This window comes from Hypanus sabinus, chromosome 3 (genome assembly GCF_030144855.1).
Source record: "Hypanus sabinus isolate sHypSab1 chromosome 3, sHypSab1.hap1, whole genome shotgun sequence".
NCBI lineage: Eukaryota > Metazoa > Chordata > Chondrichthyes > Myliobatiformes > Dasyatidae > Hypanus > Hypanus sabinus.
Genome location: NC_082708.1, coordinates 91,971,299 through 91,990,910, shown reverse-complemented (window position 1 = coordinate 91,990,910; position 19,612 = coordinate 91,971,299).

Genomic DNA, 19,612 nt, shown 5'->3' with positions numbered 1-19,612 from the left:
ATGGTCGCTGCCTTTCTGAGACACTGTTCCCTAAAGATGTCCTGAGTACTTGTAGGCTAATACCCAAGATGGAGCTGACTGGGTTTACATCCTTCTGCAGCTTCTTTCAGTCCTGTGCAGTAGCCCCTCCACACCAGACAGTGCTGCAGCCTGTCAGAATGCTCTCCATGGTACAACTACAGAAGTTATTGAGTGTATTTGTTGACATGCCAAATCTCTTCAAACTCCTAATCAAGTATAGCCGCTGTCTTGCCTTCTTTATGACTACATCGATTTGTTCAGACCAGGTTAGATCCTCAGAGATCTTGACACCCAGGAACTTGAAGCTGCTCACTCTCTCCACTTCTGATCCCTCTATGAGGATTGGTATGTGTTCCTTCATCTTACTCTTCCTGAAGTCCACAATCAGCTCTTTCATCTTACTGACATTAAGTGCCAGGTTGTTGCTGTGACACCACTCCACTAGCTGGCTTATCTCACTCCTGTACTCCCTCTCGTCACCATCTGAAATTCTACCAAGAACGGTTGTATCGTCAGCAAATTTGTAGATGGTACTTGAGCTATGCCTAGCCACATAGTCATGTGTATATAGAGAGTAGAGCAGTGGGCTAAGCACACCCCTGAGGTGCGCCAGTGTTGATTGTCACCAATCCACACAGACTGTGGTCTTCCAGTTAGGAAGTTGAGGATCCAATTGCAGAGGGAGGTACAGAGACCCAGGTTCTGCAGCTTCTCAATCAGGATTGTGGGAATGATGGTATTAAATGCTGAGCTATAGTCGATGAACTGCCCCCTGACATATGTGTTTGTGTGCCTAGGTGGTCTAAAGCCATCTGGAGAGCCATTGAGATTGCATCTGCCATTGACATATTGTGGCGAGAGGCAATGGGTCCAGGTCCTTGCTGAGGCAGGAGTTCAGTTCAGTTTTGACCAACCTCTCAAAGCATTTCATCACTGTTGATGTGAGTGCTATCACAACGGGACAAGCAGCAGTGGTGGAATCAAAGAGATGATCGATGTTCTGAGTTGAAACCTTGAATCAGGATTGTGTGTAGAAGGGAGTTAGCTAGCATAAAGAGGTGAGGGGGGAGGTGAACAAGGTTTGACTAGTGTCACGACTTCTGTGACAAGTTGAGAAGGACCAGCAGAAATGGAACACACCTGGAGTCTGGTTTACTATAAATTAAGACTATATTTATTACTACCTCGAATTAATATCATTAAAACTGGATAATACGATACAGGTTATAAACTATTTTTTATATATATATATATATATATATCCATAAATATGTGTATGTGGATACAAAGATAATAGTCCCGGAGGTAGATATCAGTCTTATGGTGTCAGGTAAGTTTAAGCAGTTCAGTTCACTTTGTGTTGCATCAAGTTGAATTGATGGCGAGAGAGAGTTAATTGAGTTGTTGTTTAAGTTGGCAGCTTTAGTTGTTCTTGCTTCCAAAAGTCTTTAGAATCACTTCATGTGAACCCCACACAGCCATAGATGGACAGAGCCCCTTCTAGGGAATGGTCTACTAACCCACGGCACAGGTTCACCACCAGCAGGCTCCCACAGGCAAGCTCTTACCCGCACTGGTAATCATGGGTCAAAATTAATCGGTCCGTGGCCTCCACCCTCGTGGTGGTCTTAAACTCCACCAGTGGTTTCTCGGGTAGCTTCCACAATTCTCCCCTGTCATGTCTCCTCTGTCGTTATCAGACCAACAGCCTCAACTTTTTATAATCAATTGGAAGTTCCAGCCGTCTGTTAACTCAACTGCTCTGAGCTGTTACCCTGGTGACTTCCCAGCTTGTGTCTCAGCTGGCACCGTACTTTCTCTCTCAATGTCACAATTAAAAGTGTTATCAAAACCAAGTCAGAATCCTCTCTCTCTTTTAATTGCCTCCTTGTTCATTAGACTGCTGAATTTTCTAGCAGTTTCTCACCTGCGTGACACCTTCCCCCTTTTGGGAAAATATTGATCTTTGAGCAAAATTTTGCTCACTCACACATTCTACTCACCAAGCACTACATTTACTTCACAAAGAGTACATTTAGCATTTACACAGTTCATCAACATTTTTTTCTTTTTTAACAGTGGGTTAGGCAATCCGCAATGACATTGTCCGTACCCCTTAAATGTCCTACCTCGATATGAAACTGCTGTAAACACAGGCTCCAGTTTAATAAATGCCAATTTCGATCTTTGATCCTATCTAAAAACACCACTAACGGTTTTTGTGCGGCACTGACATAAACCTCGAAATGTTGTAATGCAAAAATGAGGGACAGCAATTCTTTTTCTATTGTCAAGTAATTTTTCTGGTGCACATTAAACTTTTTGGAAAAGTATGCCACCGGATGTTCAATACCATCATCTCTCCCCTGTAAAAGCAGCACCCCTGCAACTTCATCGCTAGCATCCGTCGCTTGGGAGAACAGCTTAGTGAAGTCCGGTGCCTTTAGCACTGGATGGTGACACAAGATACCACTTAACCGTTTAAATGACTTTTGGCAACGCTCATCCCACACAAATCGTTCACTCTTTCTCAACACTTTTGTCAGTGGAAGGACAATATCCGCAAAGTTCTTGCAAAATTTTTGATAATACCCCACCATACCGATAAACCTTCTCAAGGCTCTCTTACCCATTGGAATGGGTACATCAGTGATAGCCTGAACTTTCCCTTTCACAGGAGCCAGTTGACCCTGGCCCAGCATGTAATCAAGATATGTGACCCTGGCGTGACCAAACTCACTCTTGGCAAGGTTCACCGTCAGATTAGCTTTAGAGAGCCGGTCAAATAATTTCTCTACTGTTACAATGTGTTCCTCCCATGTGTCATTCCATACTACTAAATCGTCAATATATGCCTTAGTATTCTTCAAGCCTTGAATCACAGAGTCTATCATACATTGGAATGTCCCAGGGGCATTTTTCATCCCGAAAGGCATCACATTATACTCATACAACCCTGAGAGGGTGATGAATGCCGATATCGCCGAGGGGCAGAGAGAGAAAAAAAAGAGAAAAGGGGGAGAATAAATAAATAAATAAGGGATGGGGTAAGAGGGGGAGGAGGGGCATTAACAGAAGTTAGAGAAATCAATGTTCATGCCATCAGGTTGGAGGCTACCCAAACTGATTATAAGGTGTTGTTCCTCCAACCTGAGTGTGGCTTTATCTTGACAGTAGAGGAGGCCATGGATAGACATATCAGAATGGGAATGTGATGTGGAATTAAAATGTGTGGCCACTGGGAGATCCTGCTTTCTTTGGCGGACAGAGTGTAGGTGTTCAGCGAAACGGTCTCCCAGTCTGCGTTGGGTCTCACCAATATATAGAAGGCCACACTGGGAGCACCTCCATCTTTCACCCTGCCCTCAAATTTACCTGGTCCATTTCCGACACCTCCCACCCCTTTCTTGATCTTTCTGTCTCCATCTCTGGAGACAGCTTATCTACTGATATCTACTATAAGCCTACAGACTCTCACAGCTACCTGGACTATACCTCTTCCCACCCTGTCTCTTTCAAAAATGCCATCCCCTTCTTGCAATTCCTCTGCCTCCGCTGCATCTGCTCTCAGGATGAGGATTTCATTCCAGGACGAAGGAGATGTCTTCCTTTTTTAAAGAAAGTGGCTTCCCTTCCTCCACCGTCAACTTTGCCCTCAAACGCATCTCTCCCATTTCGCGCACATCTGCACTCACCCCAACCTCCCACCACCCCACTCGGGATAGAGTTCCCATTGTCCTCACCTACCAACTCACCAGCCTCTGGGTCCAACATATAAATCTCCATAACTTCTGTCACCTCCAACGGGATCCCACTGCCAAGCACATCTTTCCCTCCCACCCTCTTTCTGCTTTCCGTAGGGATCGCTCCATATACAACTCCCTTGTCCATTTGTTCCCCCCCTCCCACCGATCTCCCTCCTGGCACTTATCCTTGCAAGCGGAACAAGTGCTACACCTGCCCTTACACTTCCTCCTTCACCAACATTCAGGGCCCCAGACAGTCCTTCCAGGTGAGGTGACACTTCACCTGTGAGTTGGCTGGAGTAATATACTTTGTCCGGTGCTCTGGGTGTGGCCTTTTATATATTGGTGAGACCCAACGCAGACTGGGAGACCGTTTTGCTGAACACCTATGCTCTGTCCGCCAGAGAAATCAGGACCTCCTTGTGGCCACACATTTTAATTCCACGTCCCATTCCCATTCTAATATGCCTATCCATGGCCTCCTCTACTGTCAAGATGAATCCACACTCAGGTTGGAGGAACAACACCTTATATACTGGCTGGGTAGCCTCCAACCTGATGGCATGAACGTTGACTTCTCTAACTTCTGTTAATGCCCCCCCTTCCCTTCTTAACCCAACCCCTATTTATTTATTTATTTATCTATTTATTTATTTGTTTGTTTGTTTGTTTGTTTGTTTGTTTGTTTGTTTGTTTGTTTATTTATTTATTTATTTACTCCCCCTCTTTTTTTTTCTCTCTCTGCCCTTTTCACAATCACTCCCTGCCTGTTCTCCATCTCCCTCTGGTGCTCCCCTCCCCCTTTCTTTCTCCCTAAACCTCCCGTCCCATGATCCTTTCCCTTCTCTAGCTGTGTGTCTCTTTTGCCAATCAACTTTCCAGCTCTTAGCTTCATCCCTCCCCCTCCTGTCTTCTCCTATCATTTCGGATCTCCCTCTCCCCCTCCCACTTTCAAATCTCTTACTATCTTTTCTTTCAGTTAGTCCTGATGAAGGGTCTCGGCCCAAAACATCGACAGTACTTCTTCCTATAGATGCTGCCTGACCTGCTGCATTCCACCAGCATTTTGGGTGTGTTGCTTGAATTTCCAGCATCTGCAGATTTCCTCGTGTTTGGATTTTTTTAAACAACTCTACACTGTCCACAATGTCCTTTCCTCTCAGTAACATGCATTTCAACTTCCCTCCCCATTCACACACTGACCTGTCATTCTATGGGCTCCACCACTCTAGATGGTGGCCAAACACAAATGAGAGTTTGTATTTTCCCCCTATTCTGCCTAGGCAGTCTACAACGAGCTTCAAAAATTTCCAATTTTAGTTAACCCACACTCCTAACACTTTTCTCTCCTTTTATCCCTCACTATCATGAACACTTATAGTACGTTGCACAGTCAGCACTCTATCTCATTCTCCTTCTCCACCTGGCTCTATTTGCCGATCACTTACGCTAATCCTCCTACCTGTCCCCCTCTTGGTTCCAACTGACTTATCCCTCACTTATCTAGCTCCACTTGTCAACTTCCTTTCCCATCAGATTGTAGCCAGTGCAGTCTTTTGTGTTTCCACTCATGACCTTTGAGCTTCGGTCTCTCCTTCACCTTACCCTCCTATTGCAGCTTCACCACTCCCCTTCCTGTCTTCTCCTATCATTTCAGATTTTCCCTTCCCCCTCCTACTTCCAAATCTCTTACTATCTTTTCTTTCAGTTAGTCCTGATGAAGTGTCTTTGCCCCAAACATTGACTGTACTTCTTCTGTCAGTTTTCCTATAGATGCTGCCTGGCCTGCTGTGTCCACCAGCATTTTGTGTGTGTTGCTTGTTTAAGAAATGGCTGTTTTTGTCTACGTTTAGTCTTGCAAAATAGAGAAGGACACACCATGAGTAATAGAATCAGATCAGAGCAATACGATACAGTTACAGTTCCTTTGGCACAATCAGTCCATGATGACCACAGTGCTCACCCAGCCAGTTCTAGGTATGCATCCCTCAAAGCCCAACCCTTCCATGTACCTGTCCAAGTGTTTCTTAAATGATATTAATAAACCTGCCTCCACCATTTCTTCTGGCAATTCATTTTATATACTCACTACCCTTTGCATAAAAAATTACCCCTCAAGTGCTTTTTAAATCTTTCTCTTCTCTAAACCTATGCCCCCTAGTTTTGGACTCATTACCCCAGGGAAAAGACTATTACTGTGACATTGTTGATGCTGTCATAATTTTATACACCTCTAGGAGGTCAGCACACATTTTTCTGCATTCCAATGAATAAAGACTCAAGCTGGACAAGCTCTGCCAATTACTCAGGCCCTCTAGTTCGCATAACATTCTTGTAAATCCTCACTGTTTTTTCCAATTGAATCATATCTTACCTATAACAGGGAGACCAAAGCTGCATGTAGTACTCCAAGGGAGCTCTCACCAAATAAAATACAACATCATGTCCCAACTTCTTTACTCAATGTCCTGAATGATGAAGGCCAATATGATAGACACTTTTTTTACTACCCTGTCTGTAGCAAACCTTTCAATGAACCATGCACTGAACTCCCGAGTCCCTCTGTTCTACTACACTTCCCGACCTTATAGTGAAATTCCTACATTGGTTTGACTTTCCAAAATCCATCACCTCACACTTATCTAAGTTGAAATCATTTGGCAATCCTCAGGCCACTTCATTAAATGATCAAAATCAGGATCCTGACAAAGGGTCTTGGCTCGAAACGTCGACTGTACTTCTTCCTATAGATGCTGGCCTTCTGAGTTCCGCCAGCATTTTGTGAGAGTTACAGGGAAGTAGTCACCACGAAGTTGTGGGAGTCAAGTAGCTGGGTGACTGTCAGGAGAAATGAAAATGTGAATAGGCAGTTAGAACAGAACATCACTGTGGCCATTTCCCTCAATAATAAATATATTGTTTTGGAAACTATTGTAGGGGATGATATCCTAGGGGAACGTCACAGAAAAAGGTTACTGGCACTGAGCATAGGTTCGTGGTGCAGAAGGGCAAGAGAGATAAGAGGGGAGCAGCAGTGATAGAGGACTTAGTAATCAGGGAACAGACAGGAAATTCTGTGGACATGAACGGGACACCCAGATGCCAGAGTCAGGGACATCTCAGATCATGTCCACATTTTGGAGAGGGAGGGAGTACAGTCAGATGACTTGCTACATATTAGTACCAATGACATAGGAAGGAAAAGCAAAGAGGTCCTGAAAAGTGAAAATAGAGAGCTAGGTAGAAAGCCAAGAAGCATGACTTCCTGGGTGGCGATTTTTAGAGGGTAAAAATCACTGTGCCAGTGAGGGTAGAAAAAGGATGATTTGGCAGACTAATGTGTGGCTGAGAAGCTGGTGCAGGGGGTAGGCAGTGCTTCAGGTTCTTGCCATTCACTCTGGGGGTGATATCACCTGTTCAAAAATGACGGGTTGCACCTGAACCTGAGGAGAACCAATATTCTCCTGGGCAGGTTTGTTAGAACTGTTGGGGAGGGTTTAATCTAATTTAACCGGGGGTGGGAACTGGAATGCAGGAACTCAGGATAGGACCAATGGTAAAAAAGCAAAGTTAGCATGTAGTCAGACTGTCAGGAAGGGTAGGCGGATGATAGGACAAAATTGCAGCCAGCAGGGTGAGCATCAGTGCAGAATCAAAAAGGGTAGCAAGTACAGTACTCAAAGGGTTTTATACCTTAATGCATGGAGTATAGAAAATAAGGTGGATGATCTTGTTGCACTTTTACAAATTGTCAGGTTACACGTTGTATCAGAGGGATAGGAAGCTAGGCAAGAGGGGGTGGTGTGACTCTACTGGTAAATAATAGCATCAAATCAGTGGAAAGAGTTGAACCCCTGTGGGTTGAGTGAAGAAACTGCAAGGGTAAAAGGACCCTGTTGGCATTGTATTCGACCTCCCAACAGTAGCTGGGATGTGGACCACAGATTACAACAGGAAATAGAAGAGGCATGTCAGAAGGGCAATGTTATGGTAGTCACAGGAGATTTCAACATGCATGCCGATTGGGAAAATCAGGTTGGAAATGGATCTCAAGAGAGTGAGTTTGTTGAATACATATGAGATGACTTCTTAGAGAAGTTTGTTGTTGAGCCTACTAGCGGATCAGCTATACTGGATTGGGTGTTTTTTAATGAACCGGAGGTGATTAGGGAGCTTAAGGTAAAAGAACCCTCAGGATACAATGATTACAAATGATTTAATTCAACTTGAAATTTGAGAGGGAGTAAGTGAGGTCTGATGTAGCAGTATTTCAGTGGAGTAAAGGAAATTTCAGTGGTATGAGAGAGGAAATGGCCAAAATAAACTGGAAGGAGCTGCTGGCCGGGATGGCAGCAGAGCGACAATGACGTGTGTTTCTTGGGAAAATGAGGAAGGTGCAGGACAGATGTATCCCAGAAATGAAGAAATACACAAATTTCTTTATGATGTAGTGACCATTACAGAGACTTGGTTGGCAACAGGGCAGGAATGGATTCTCAATATTCCTGAATTTCAGTGCTGTAAAAGGGATTGGGGGGGGGAGGGGAGGTGGGGTTCCATTACTGGTCAGGGATACTATTACAGCTACAGAAAAGGTGGGTAATGCAGCAGGATCCTCTTTTGACTCAGTATGGGTGGAAGTCAGGAACAGGAAGGGAGCAGTTACTCTATTGGGAGTATTCTATAGGTCCCCTAGTAGCAGCAGAGATACCGAGGAGCAGATTGGGAGGCAGATTTTGGAAAGGTGGAAAAATAACAGGGTTGTTATCATGGGTGATTTTAACTTCCCTAATATTGATTGGCACTGGATTTGTTCTAAGGGTTTAGATGGGGGGCCAACTAGGGGGAATGTCATACTAGATCTAGTATTAGGTAACGAACCGGGTCAGGTCACAGATCTGTCAGTGGGTGAGCATCTGGGGGACAGTGATCACTGCTCCCTGGCCTTTAGCATTATCATGGAAAAGGATAGAATCAGACAGAACAGGACAATTTTTCATTGGGAAGGGCAAATTATGAGGCTATAAGGCTAGAACTTGCAGGTGTGAATTGGGATGATGTTTTTACAGGGAAATGTACTATTGACATGTGGTCAAAGTTTAAGGATCTCTTGCAGGATGTTAGAGATAAATTTGTGCCGGTGATGAAGATAAAGAATGGTAGGGTGAAGGAACCATGGGTGACAAGTGAGGTGTAAAATCTAGTCAGGTGGAAGAAGGCAGCATACATAAGGTTTAGGAAGCAAAGATCAGATGGGTCTATTGATTAAGAGTAGCAAGAAAGGAGCTTAAGAAGGAGCTGAGAAGAGCAAGAAGGGGGCATGAGAAGACCTTGGCGAATACGGTAAGAGAAAACCCCAAGGCATTTTTCAATTATGTGAAGAACAAAAAGATGACAGGAGTGAAGGTAGGACCAATTAGAGATAAAGGTGGGAAGATGTGTCTGGAGGCTGTGGAAGTGAGTAAGGTCCTCAATGAATACTTCTCTTCAGTATTCACCAATGAGAGAGAACTTGATGATGGTGAGGACAGTATGAGAGAGGTGGAAGTTCAAAGGGGATGTTAGAACATAGAACATAGAATAGTACAGCACATTACAGGCCCTTTGGCCCACAATGTTGTGCCAACCCTCAAACCCTGTCTCCCATATAATCCCCCACCTTAAATTCCTCCATATACCTGTCTAGTAGACTCTTAAATTTCACTAGTGTATCTGCCTCCACCACTGACTAAGGCAATGCATTCCACGCACCAACCACACGACCAGAACTGGACACATTACTTCAAGTGTGGCCTAACTAGAGTTTTATAGAGCTGCATCATTACATTGTGTCTCTTAAACTCTATCCCTTGACTTATGAAAGCTAAAACCCCATAAACTTTCTTAACTACCCTATCTACCTGTGAGGCAACTTTCAGGGATCTGTGGACATGTACCCCCAGATCCCTCTGCTCCTCCACACTGTCAAGTATCCTGCCATTTACTTTGTCCTCTGCCTTGGAGTTTGTCCTTCCAAAGTGTACCACCTCACACTTCTCTGGGTTGAACTCCACTTGCCACTTCTCAGCCCAATTCTGCATCCTATCAATGTCTCTCTGCAATCTTCGACAATCCTCTACACTATTCAACAGTGGCTAGATGGGAGATGCCAGAGAGTAGTGGTGGATAATTGTTTATCGGGATGGAGGCCGGTGACTAGCGGGGTGCCTCAGGGATCTGTTTTGGGCCCAATGTTGTTTGTAATATACATAAATGATCTGGATGATGGGGTGGTAAATTGGATTAGTAAGTATGCCGATGATACTAAGGTAGGAGGTGTTGTGGAAAATGAGGTGGATTTTCAAAGCTTGCAGGGAGATTTATGCCGGTTAGAAGAATGGGCTGAACGTTGGCAGATGGAGTTTAATGCTGAGAAGTGTGAGGTTCTACATTTTGGCAGGAATAATCCAAATAGAACATACAGAGTAAATGGTAGGGCATTGAGGAATGCAGAGGAACAGAGCGATCTAGGAATAACTGTGCATAGTTCCCTGAAAGTGGAGTCTCATGTAGATAGGGTGGTGAAGAGGGCTTTTGGAATGCTGGCCTTTATATATCAAAGCATTGAGTACAGAAGTTGGGATGTAATGCTAAAGTTGTACAAGGCATTGGTAAGGCCAAATTTGGAATATTGTGTGCAGTTCTGGTCACCGAATTATAGGAAAGATATCAATAAATTAGAGAGAGTGCAGAGAGGATTTACTAGGATGTTACCTGGGTTTCAGCAATTAAGTTACAGAGAAAGGTTGAACAAGTTAGGTCTCTATTCATTGGAGTGTAGAAGGTTGAGGGGGGATTTGATCAAGGTATTTAAAATTTTGAGAGGGATAGATAGAGTTGACGTGAACAGGCTGTTTCCATTGAGAGTAGGGGAGATTCAAACTAGAGGACATGATTTGAGAGTTAGGGGGCAGAAGTTTAAGGGAAACACGAGGGGGTATTTCTTTACTCAGAGAGTGATAGCTGTGTGGAATGAGCTTCCTGTAGAAGTAGTAGAGGCCAGTTCAGTTGTGTCATTTAAGGTAAAATTGGATAGGTATATGGACAGGAAAGGAGTGGAGGGTTATGGGCTGAGTGCGGGTAGGTGGGACTAGGTGAGATTAAGGGTTCGGCACGGACTAGGAGGGCCAAGATGGCCTGTTTCTGTGCTGTGATTGTTATATGGTTATATGGTTATCTACAACACCACCAACCTTTGTGTCATCTGCAAACTTGCCAACCCACCCTTCTACCCTCTCATCCAGGTTGTTAATAAAAATCACAAAAATGTAGAGGTCCCAGAACCGATCCTTGTGGGACGCCACTAGTCACAACCCTCCAATCTGAATGTACTCTCTCCACCACGACCCTCTGCCTTCTGCAGGCAAGCCAATTCTGAATCCACCTGGCCAAACTTCCCTGGATCCCATGCCTTCTGACTTTCTGAATAAGCCTACCGTGTGGAACCTTGACAAATGCCTTACTAAAATCCATGTAGATCACAACCACTGCACTACCCTCATCTATATGCCTGGTCATCTCCTCAAAGAACTCTATCAGGCTTGTTAGGCATGATCTGCCCTTCACAAAGCCATGCTGACTGTCCCTGATCAGACCATGATTCTCTAAATGCCCATTAATCCTATCTCTAAGAATCTTTTCCAATAGCTTTCCCACTACAGACGTGAGGCTCACTGGTCTATAATTACCTGGACTACCCCTACTACCTTTTTTTGAGGAAGTAGAGGAATTAGAGGAAGGTTTTTTACTCAGAAAGTGGTTGGTGTGTGGAATGCACTGCCTGAGTCAGTGGTGGAGACAGATACACTAGTGAAGTTTAAGAGACTACTGGACAGGTATATGGAGGAACTTAAGGTGGGGGTTTTATATGGGAGGCAGGGTTTGAGGGTCAGCACAACATTGTGTTCTATGTTCTATGTCAAATAGCAAAATAGTATAACCATGGCTGACAAGGGAAGACTAAGCTAATGGAAAGCAAATGAGAGGGCATAAACAAAGCAAATATTAATGGGACGACGGATTTGGGAAGCTTTTAAAACTACAGAGAGCCACTTTTTTTTTAGCGTGTTGCACTAGACAGTCAGCCATTCTTGTCTGGCACGTGGTGTCAGAATTGGTCTCCTTTTGGATTAACCAGTTTATGATATGAATGTTCCTGACTTGACCCTTGTATGTTTTACAAGACCGAATGGCTAGCTCGATGTTCAACCTGGCATGGATGGAAAGTGTGCTCATGAGTGGCCCAGCTTGGATTCGAACTTGGGCACCTTCGCTCTGGAGTCTGGCGCTGATGCCATTGTGCCACCAGCTGGCTAGGGAGCCACTAAAAGAATCATTAGGAGGGAAAAGATGAAACATGAAAGCAAGCTAGCAAACTCTCTCAAAGCGGATAGCAAAGGCTTTCCCATGTGTGTGAAAAGTTTTTTAAAAATGTGTGGATATAGGACCGCTAGAATACAAGGCCAGAGAAATAATAACAAGGGACAAGGAAATGGCAGATGAAATAAATGAGTATATTCCATCAGTCTTCACTGTGGAAGACATGAGCAATGTGCCAAGTGTTGAAGAGTGTGAAGGAAGAGAAGTCAGTGCAGTTACTATTACAGGGGAGAAGGTGCTCAAAAAGCTGACAGAACTAAAGGCACATGAGTCACCCAGAGCAGAAGAACTACACCCCAGGGTTCTGAAAGAGGTAGTGGTAGAGATTGCGGAGGCATTAGTAATTAACTTCCAAAAAAAAAAAATCATTGGACTCTGGCATGGTGCCAGAGGACAGCAAAATTGCAAATGTCATTCCACTCTAAGAAAGGAGGAAAGCAGCAGAAAGGAAGTTATAGACCAGTTAGCCTGACCTCAATGGTTGGGAAGATGCTGGAGTCAATTGTTAGGGATGAGGTTATGGAGTACTTGGTGACATAGCACCTGATAGGACAAAGTTTCCTTCAGGGAAAATCTTGCCTGACGCACCTGTTGGAGTTTTTTGAGATTATAAGGAGGATAGATAAAGAGAATGTAGTGGATGTTGTATATTTGGTCTTTCAGAAGGCCTTTGTCAGGGAGCCACACATGAGGCTGCTTACGAAATTAAGAGCCCACAGTATTACAAGAATATTACTGGCATGGTTTGATATTGGATGATTCGCAGGAGGCAGTGAGTACGAATAAAAGGATCCTGGTCTGGTTGGCTGCCAGTGACTAGTGGGGTTCCTCAGGGGTCGGTGCTAGGACCTCTTCTTTTTATGCTGTATATCAATGATTTGGATGATGGAATAGATGGCTTAGTTGCCACATTTGCAGATGATATGAAGATTGGTGGAGAGGCAGGTTGTGTTAAAGAAACAGTGAGTCTGCAGAAGGACTTAGACAGATTTGAAGAATGGGCAAGAGAGTGGCAAATGATATACAATGTTGGAAAATGTAAGAATGAATGGGAAAAAGAACTTCAACTTTCCTTACCTACAGAGAAATGGGAGAACATTTTTCAATTAGTTAACTCTTCCTCAATATGTGCTAAACATGAGCTGATACAATTCAAGGTGGTGCATAGGGCTCACATATCTAAAGACAAGCTTGCTCCTTTTTACTCCCACATAAATCCTATCTGTGATAGATGTCATTCGGAAGTAGCCTCTTTGACTCATATATTTTGGTCTTGCCCTTATTTGGAGAAATATTGGAAAGTTATTTTTGATATTATTTCAACTGTTTTGAATATTGATTTACATCCTCATCCTATGACCGCAATTTTTGGCTTACCAATGGTGGAAAATAGTTATTTATCCTCTTCAGCTAGTCATATGATTGCATTTGTTACACTAATGGCTAGAAGATCCATTTTATTGAATTGGAAAGAGATTAATCCTCTGACTATATCTCAATGGTTTTCCCAAACTATATCTTGTCTAAATTTAGAAAAAATCAGAAGTGTAATTTTTGACTTTTCGGTTAAATTCAAAGAAATTTGGAGACCATTTATTCAACACTTTCAACACTTTCATATGATGTAATTTGACCTTTTCCAAATCATTTTTATTATCCTTAAATATTTGTATAGAGGAGCTGAATTATTGACATTATTGACTATATCTGTTGTAATATAATAGCCCAGCTTTGTTTAGATCAGGTTTGCTTAGTTCAGTTTTTTTTAAATTTCTAATTTGGGGTTTTTCTTTTTGGCATATGTTTTTCCATTATATTAACTTCATCAAGAGTTTGGGGGCTTAATGCATTTATATTATCTATAGCTTATACTTGTATGTGTGGTTTATTAACTATGTATTCCCAACCTCTCTGTATTACTATTGTTATTATGCCTATGTTTGAAAATTAATAAAAAGATTTAAAAAGAAAGGAAAATGCATGGTCATGCACTTTGGTAATAGAAATATTTATTTCTATTTATTGCAGACTATTTTCTAAATGGGGAAAAAATCCAAAAATTTGAGAAGCAAAGGGACTTGGGAGTCCTTATGCGGAACACCCTAAAGGTTAACTTGCAGGCTGAGTCGGTTGTGAGGAAGGCAAATACAATGTTAGCATTCATTTCAAAGGTCCAGAATACAAGACCAAAGATGTGATGTTAAGGCTTTATACGGCACTGATGAGCCCTCAACCTGAGTATTGTGAACAGTTTTGAGCTCCTCATCTAAGAAAAGATGTGCTGGAATTGGAGAGGGTTCAGAGGAGGTTCACAGGGATGATTCCAGGAATGAAAGGGTTATGAAGGTGAAATATGTGAAATTCCTTACCACAGGTAGCTGTAAGGCAGAGATTGATAGGTAACACATACAACAAGCTGGAGGAACTCAGCAGGTCAGGCAGCATCTGTGGAAATGAGCAGTCAACGTTTCAGGTCGAGACCCTTGTCATCCTAGCAGCCATCGTTGGGGTGGACTGAGGCAGAGTGGGTTGGCTTTGGTTCAATCAGGCTTCGGTGAGAACAGGCAGAGGCGAGGTTGAATGGGGCAAGCGCATGAAAGTCAGTCTCTGAGATCAGTGGGGGAATTTAAAAAGCGAGCAGAGGCTGAGTATGAGCTTCACTCCAGGTGAGGTAAGGCCACGTAAGCTCCTTTAATTAATCTAATTAGCTTAGGAGTAGGTAATGGAGGCAGCAGTTTGGGCAGTTGAGTGCTCCGTTTGCAGTATGTGGGAAGTCAGGGCGAGCACTGTTGTCCCTGATGACAAAAGGTGCATCCAGCTGCAGCTCCTGACAAACCGTGTTAGGGAATTGGAGCTGGAACTGGATGAACTTCGGATCATTCGGGAGGCAGAGACAGAAATAGACAGGAGTTTCAGGGAGATAGTCACTCCTAGGAGTCAGGAGACAGGTAGTTGGGTGACTGTCAGGCGAGGGAAGGGGAATAGACAGGAAGAGCAGAGCACCCTGGTGGCCATTCCCATCAACAGCAAGTATACCGTTTTGGATACTGCTGGTGGGGACGACCTACCAGGGACAAGTTGCAGTGGTTGTGTCTCTGGCACCGAGACTGGACCCTCAGCTCAGAAGGGGAGAGCAGTAGTGATAGGGGATTCGATAGTTAGGGGGACAGATAGGAGGTTCTGTGGAAGAGATCGAGAATCCCGGATGGTCTGCTGCCTCCCTGGTGCCACGGTCCGCTATATCTCGGATCGAGTTCTCAGTATTCTCAAGAGGGAGGGTGAGCAGCCGGATGTCATGGTCCATGTAGGGAGAGTGAGGAGGTCCTGAAAGGTGAGTTTAGGGAGCAAGGTGCCAAGTTAAAGGACAGGAGCTGAAAGAGGTGGGGGAGATTTTGAACAATTTCTTTTCTTCGGTATTCACTAAGGAGAAGTTTATTGAATTATGTAAGGTAAGGGAAATGAGTAGGAAAGTTATGGAAACTATGACAATTAAAGAGCAGAAAGTGCTGGCACTTTTAAGGAATATAAAAGTAGATAAATCTCTGGAACCTGACAGGATAATCCCTAGGACCTTGAGGGAAGTAAGTGTGGAAATAGCAGGGGCTCTGACAGAAATATTTCAAATGTCATTAGAAACAGGGATGGTGCTGGAGGATTGGCATACTGCTCATGTGGTTCCACTGTTTAAAAAGGGTTCTAAGAGTAAACCTAGCAATTATAGGCCTGTCAGTTTGATGTCAGTGGTGGGTAAATTAATAGAAAGTATTCTTAGAGATGGTATATATAATTATCTGGATAGACAGGGTCTGATTAGGAACAGTCAACATAGATTTGTGTGTGGAAGGTCATGTTTGACAAATCTTATTGAATTTTTTGAAGAGGTTACTGGGAAAGTTGACGAGGGTAAAGCAGTGGATGTAGTCTATATGGACTTCAGTAAGGCCTTTGTCAAGGTTCCACACGGAAGGTTAGTTAGGAAGGTTCAATCGTTAGGTATTAATATTGAAGTAGTAAAATGTATTAACAGTGGCTGGATGGGAGATGCCAGAGAGTAGTGGTGGATAACTGTTTGTCAGGTTGGAGGCCGGTGACTAGTGGTGTGCCTCAGGGATCTGTACTGGGTCCAATGTTGTTTGTCATATACATTAATGATCTGGATGATGGGATAGTAAATTGGATTAGTAAGTATGCAGATGATAATAAGGTAGGTGGCATTGTGGATAATGAAGTAGGTTTTCAAATTTTGCAGAGATTTAGGCCAGTTAGAAGAATAGGCTGAATGATGGTAGATGGAGTTTAATGCTGATAAGTGTGAGGTGCTACATTTTGGTAGGAATAATCCAAATAGGACATACATGGTAAATGTTAGGGCATTGAGGAATGCAGTTGAACAGACTGGTCTAGGAATAATGGTGCATAGTTCCCTGAAGGTGGAATCTGATGTGGATAGGGTGGTGAAGAAAGCTTTTGGTTGCTGGCCTTTATAAATCAGAGCACTAAGTATAGGAGTTGGGATGTAATGTTAAAATTGTACAAGGCATTGGTAGAGCCGAATTTGGAGTATTGTGTACAGTTCTGGTCACCGAATTATAGGAAAGGTGTCAACAAAATAGAGAGTACAGAGAAGATTTGCTAGAATGTTACCTGGGTTTCAGCACCTAAGGTACAGGAAAAGATTGAACAAGTTAGATCTTTATTCTTTGGAGCCTAGAAGGTTGAGGGGGAACTTGATAGAGGTATTTAAAATTATGAGGGGAATAGATAGAGTTGACTCTTTTTCCATTGAGAGTAGGGGAGATTTCAACAAGAGGACATGAATCGAGATTTAGGGGGCAAAAGTTTAAGGGTAACAGGAAGGGGAATTGCTTTACTCAGAGAGTGGTAGCTGTGTGGAACGAGCTTCCAGTCGAAGTGGTAGAGGCAGATTCGGTATTGTCATTTAAAGTAAAATTGGATAGGTATGTGGACAGGAAAGGAATGGAGGGTTATGGGCTGAGTGCGGGTCAGTGGGACTAGGTGAGAGTAAGCGTTCGGCACTGACTAGAAGGGCTGAGATGGCTTGTTTCTGTGCTGTAATTGTTATATGGTTATATGAGACCCCTTGTTAGGACTGAAGAGGGAGGGGGAAGGGGCTATATAAAGAAGGTGGGGGGAGGGTAGGAAGGAGAAGGCTGGTAGTTGCCAGGTGAAAGGGGAAAACAAGGGGTGGGGGAGGGGAAGCAGGGAGGGGATTGGCAGGAAAAGTGAAGAAGGAATATAAGGGGAAAGCAGTATGTGTAATAGAAGAAGGCAGAATCATGACAGAGGTGACAGGCAGCTGGAGGAGGAAGCAGAGTGAAACTGGGATGGGGGAAGGGAGACAGAGGGAATTACTGAAAGTTGGAGAATTCAATGTTCATGCCAAGGGGCTGGAGGCTACCCAGATGGTATATGAGGTGTTACTCCTCCAACCTGAGTTTGGTCTCATCATGGCAGTAGAGAAGGCCGTGCCTGGACATATCCGAATGGGAATGTGAAGCTGAGTTGAAGTGGGTGGCAACTGGGAGATCCTGTCTGTTGTGGCAGACAGAGTGGAGGTGCTCGATGAAGCAGTCCCCCAATCTGCGTCAGGTCTCACCGATGTAGAGGAGGCCACACCGAGAGCATCGGATACAATAGATGACCCCAACAGATTCACCCGTGAAGTATTGCCTCACCTGGAAGGACTGCTTGGGGCCCTGAATGGTGGTAAGAGAGGAGGTGTAGGGATAGGTGTAGCACTTATGCTTGGAGGGATAAGTGCCAGGTGGAATATCTTTGGGGAGGGACGTGTGGACCAGGCAGTCATGGAGGGAACAATCCCTGTCGAAAACAGGGAGAGGTGGAGAGGGAAAGATGTGCTTAGTGATGGGGTCCTGTTGAAGGTGGCGGAAGTTGCAGAGGATGATACGCCGGATCCGGAAGCTGGTGGGGTGGTAGGTGAGGACAAGGGGAACTCTGTCCTTGTTGTGATGACGGGAGGATGTGGTGAGGGCTGAAGTGTGGGAAATGGAGATGCGGGTGAGAGCATTATTGATGACAGCAGAAGGGAAACCACGATCCTTAAAGAAGGAGGACATTTGAGATGTCCTGGAACAGAAAGCCTCATCTTGGGAGCAGATGCGGCAGAGACGGAGGAACTGGGAATAAGGAATGGCATTTTTGCATTTGGCAGGGTGGGAAGAGGTATAATCAAGGTAGTTATGGGAGTCAGTGGGTTTATAGAAGATGTCAGTGGACAGTCTGTCTTCAGAAATGTAGACTGAGAGATCAAGAAAGGGGAGAGAAATGTCCAAGATGGACCAAGTGAATTTAAGGGCTGGGTGGAAGTTAGAGGCAAAGTCAATGAAATTGATGAGCTCAGCATGGGTGCAGGAAGCAGCACCAATGTAGTCGTCAATGTAGCGAATGATAAGTTGGGGAGCAGTACCAGTATAGATTTGGTGCATAGACTGTTCCACTTAACATTGATAGGTTCTTGATTGGACATGGCATCAAAGGTTATAGGGAGAAGGCCAGGGAGTAGGGTTGAGGAGGGAAAAAAGGATCAGACATGATTGAATGGTGGAGCAGACTCCATGGGCCAAATGGCTAATTCTGCTCCCATGTCTTATGATTCCCAAGTAATTCATGGAGACTTTCTCAACAAATCATCCTAATTTGCTGTCATCCATAACCTTACTTATCAAGTTTGGTGCCTTAACATCCAAATCACAGATAAATAAATTAAACAACAGGATCCCAACACCAACCTGCTCTAATCATCGGCCTCTAGTTCTGAGAAAGAACCTTCAGCCATAATCCTCTGCTTCCCATCTCTGAACCAATTTTGAACCCACCTAGCTTTGAATTCTGTGGAATTTCATCTTCCAGATCAACTTGCCATGTGGTATTTTGTCAAAGGCATTGCTAAAGTCCAGCTAGAAAATATCCATACCCTATTTATTCAGTTACCTCTTCAAAAACTCTAAAAGATTTGTGAAACACGACTTCCCATGCTGACTGTTCCTAATCAGACTGTCTCTCCAAATACCGGTAGATTCTGTCCCTCAGAATTCCCTCTAGTAATTTCCCCAGCTCTGATGTCAGGCTGACCTATCTCTAATTCCCCTGCTTGTCCTTGCTACCAAATGAATGATGTTAGCCATCATTCACAAATGGTTAATAATGAAGCAAATCTCTTCACAATTTGTGGTTATATCAATCCAGTCCCTAGAAGCAATCCCTGTTTTGAGTTCATTCACTTTACTCGTTAAGCCATGTGCATTGATAACAATGTATTCAGCTGAGTATTTTTCCACTCACTTTATTGTGGCCTGATTACTAAACATAGTCTTTCTGGACACCAGTGTATATCATGACTTGCTCCTGCTCTGTGCCCCAGTCCTGCCAGTCTAATCCAAACCCTC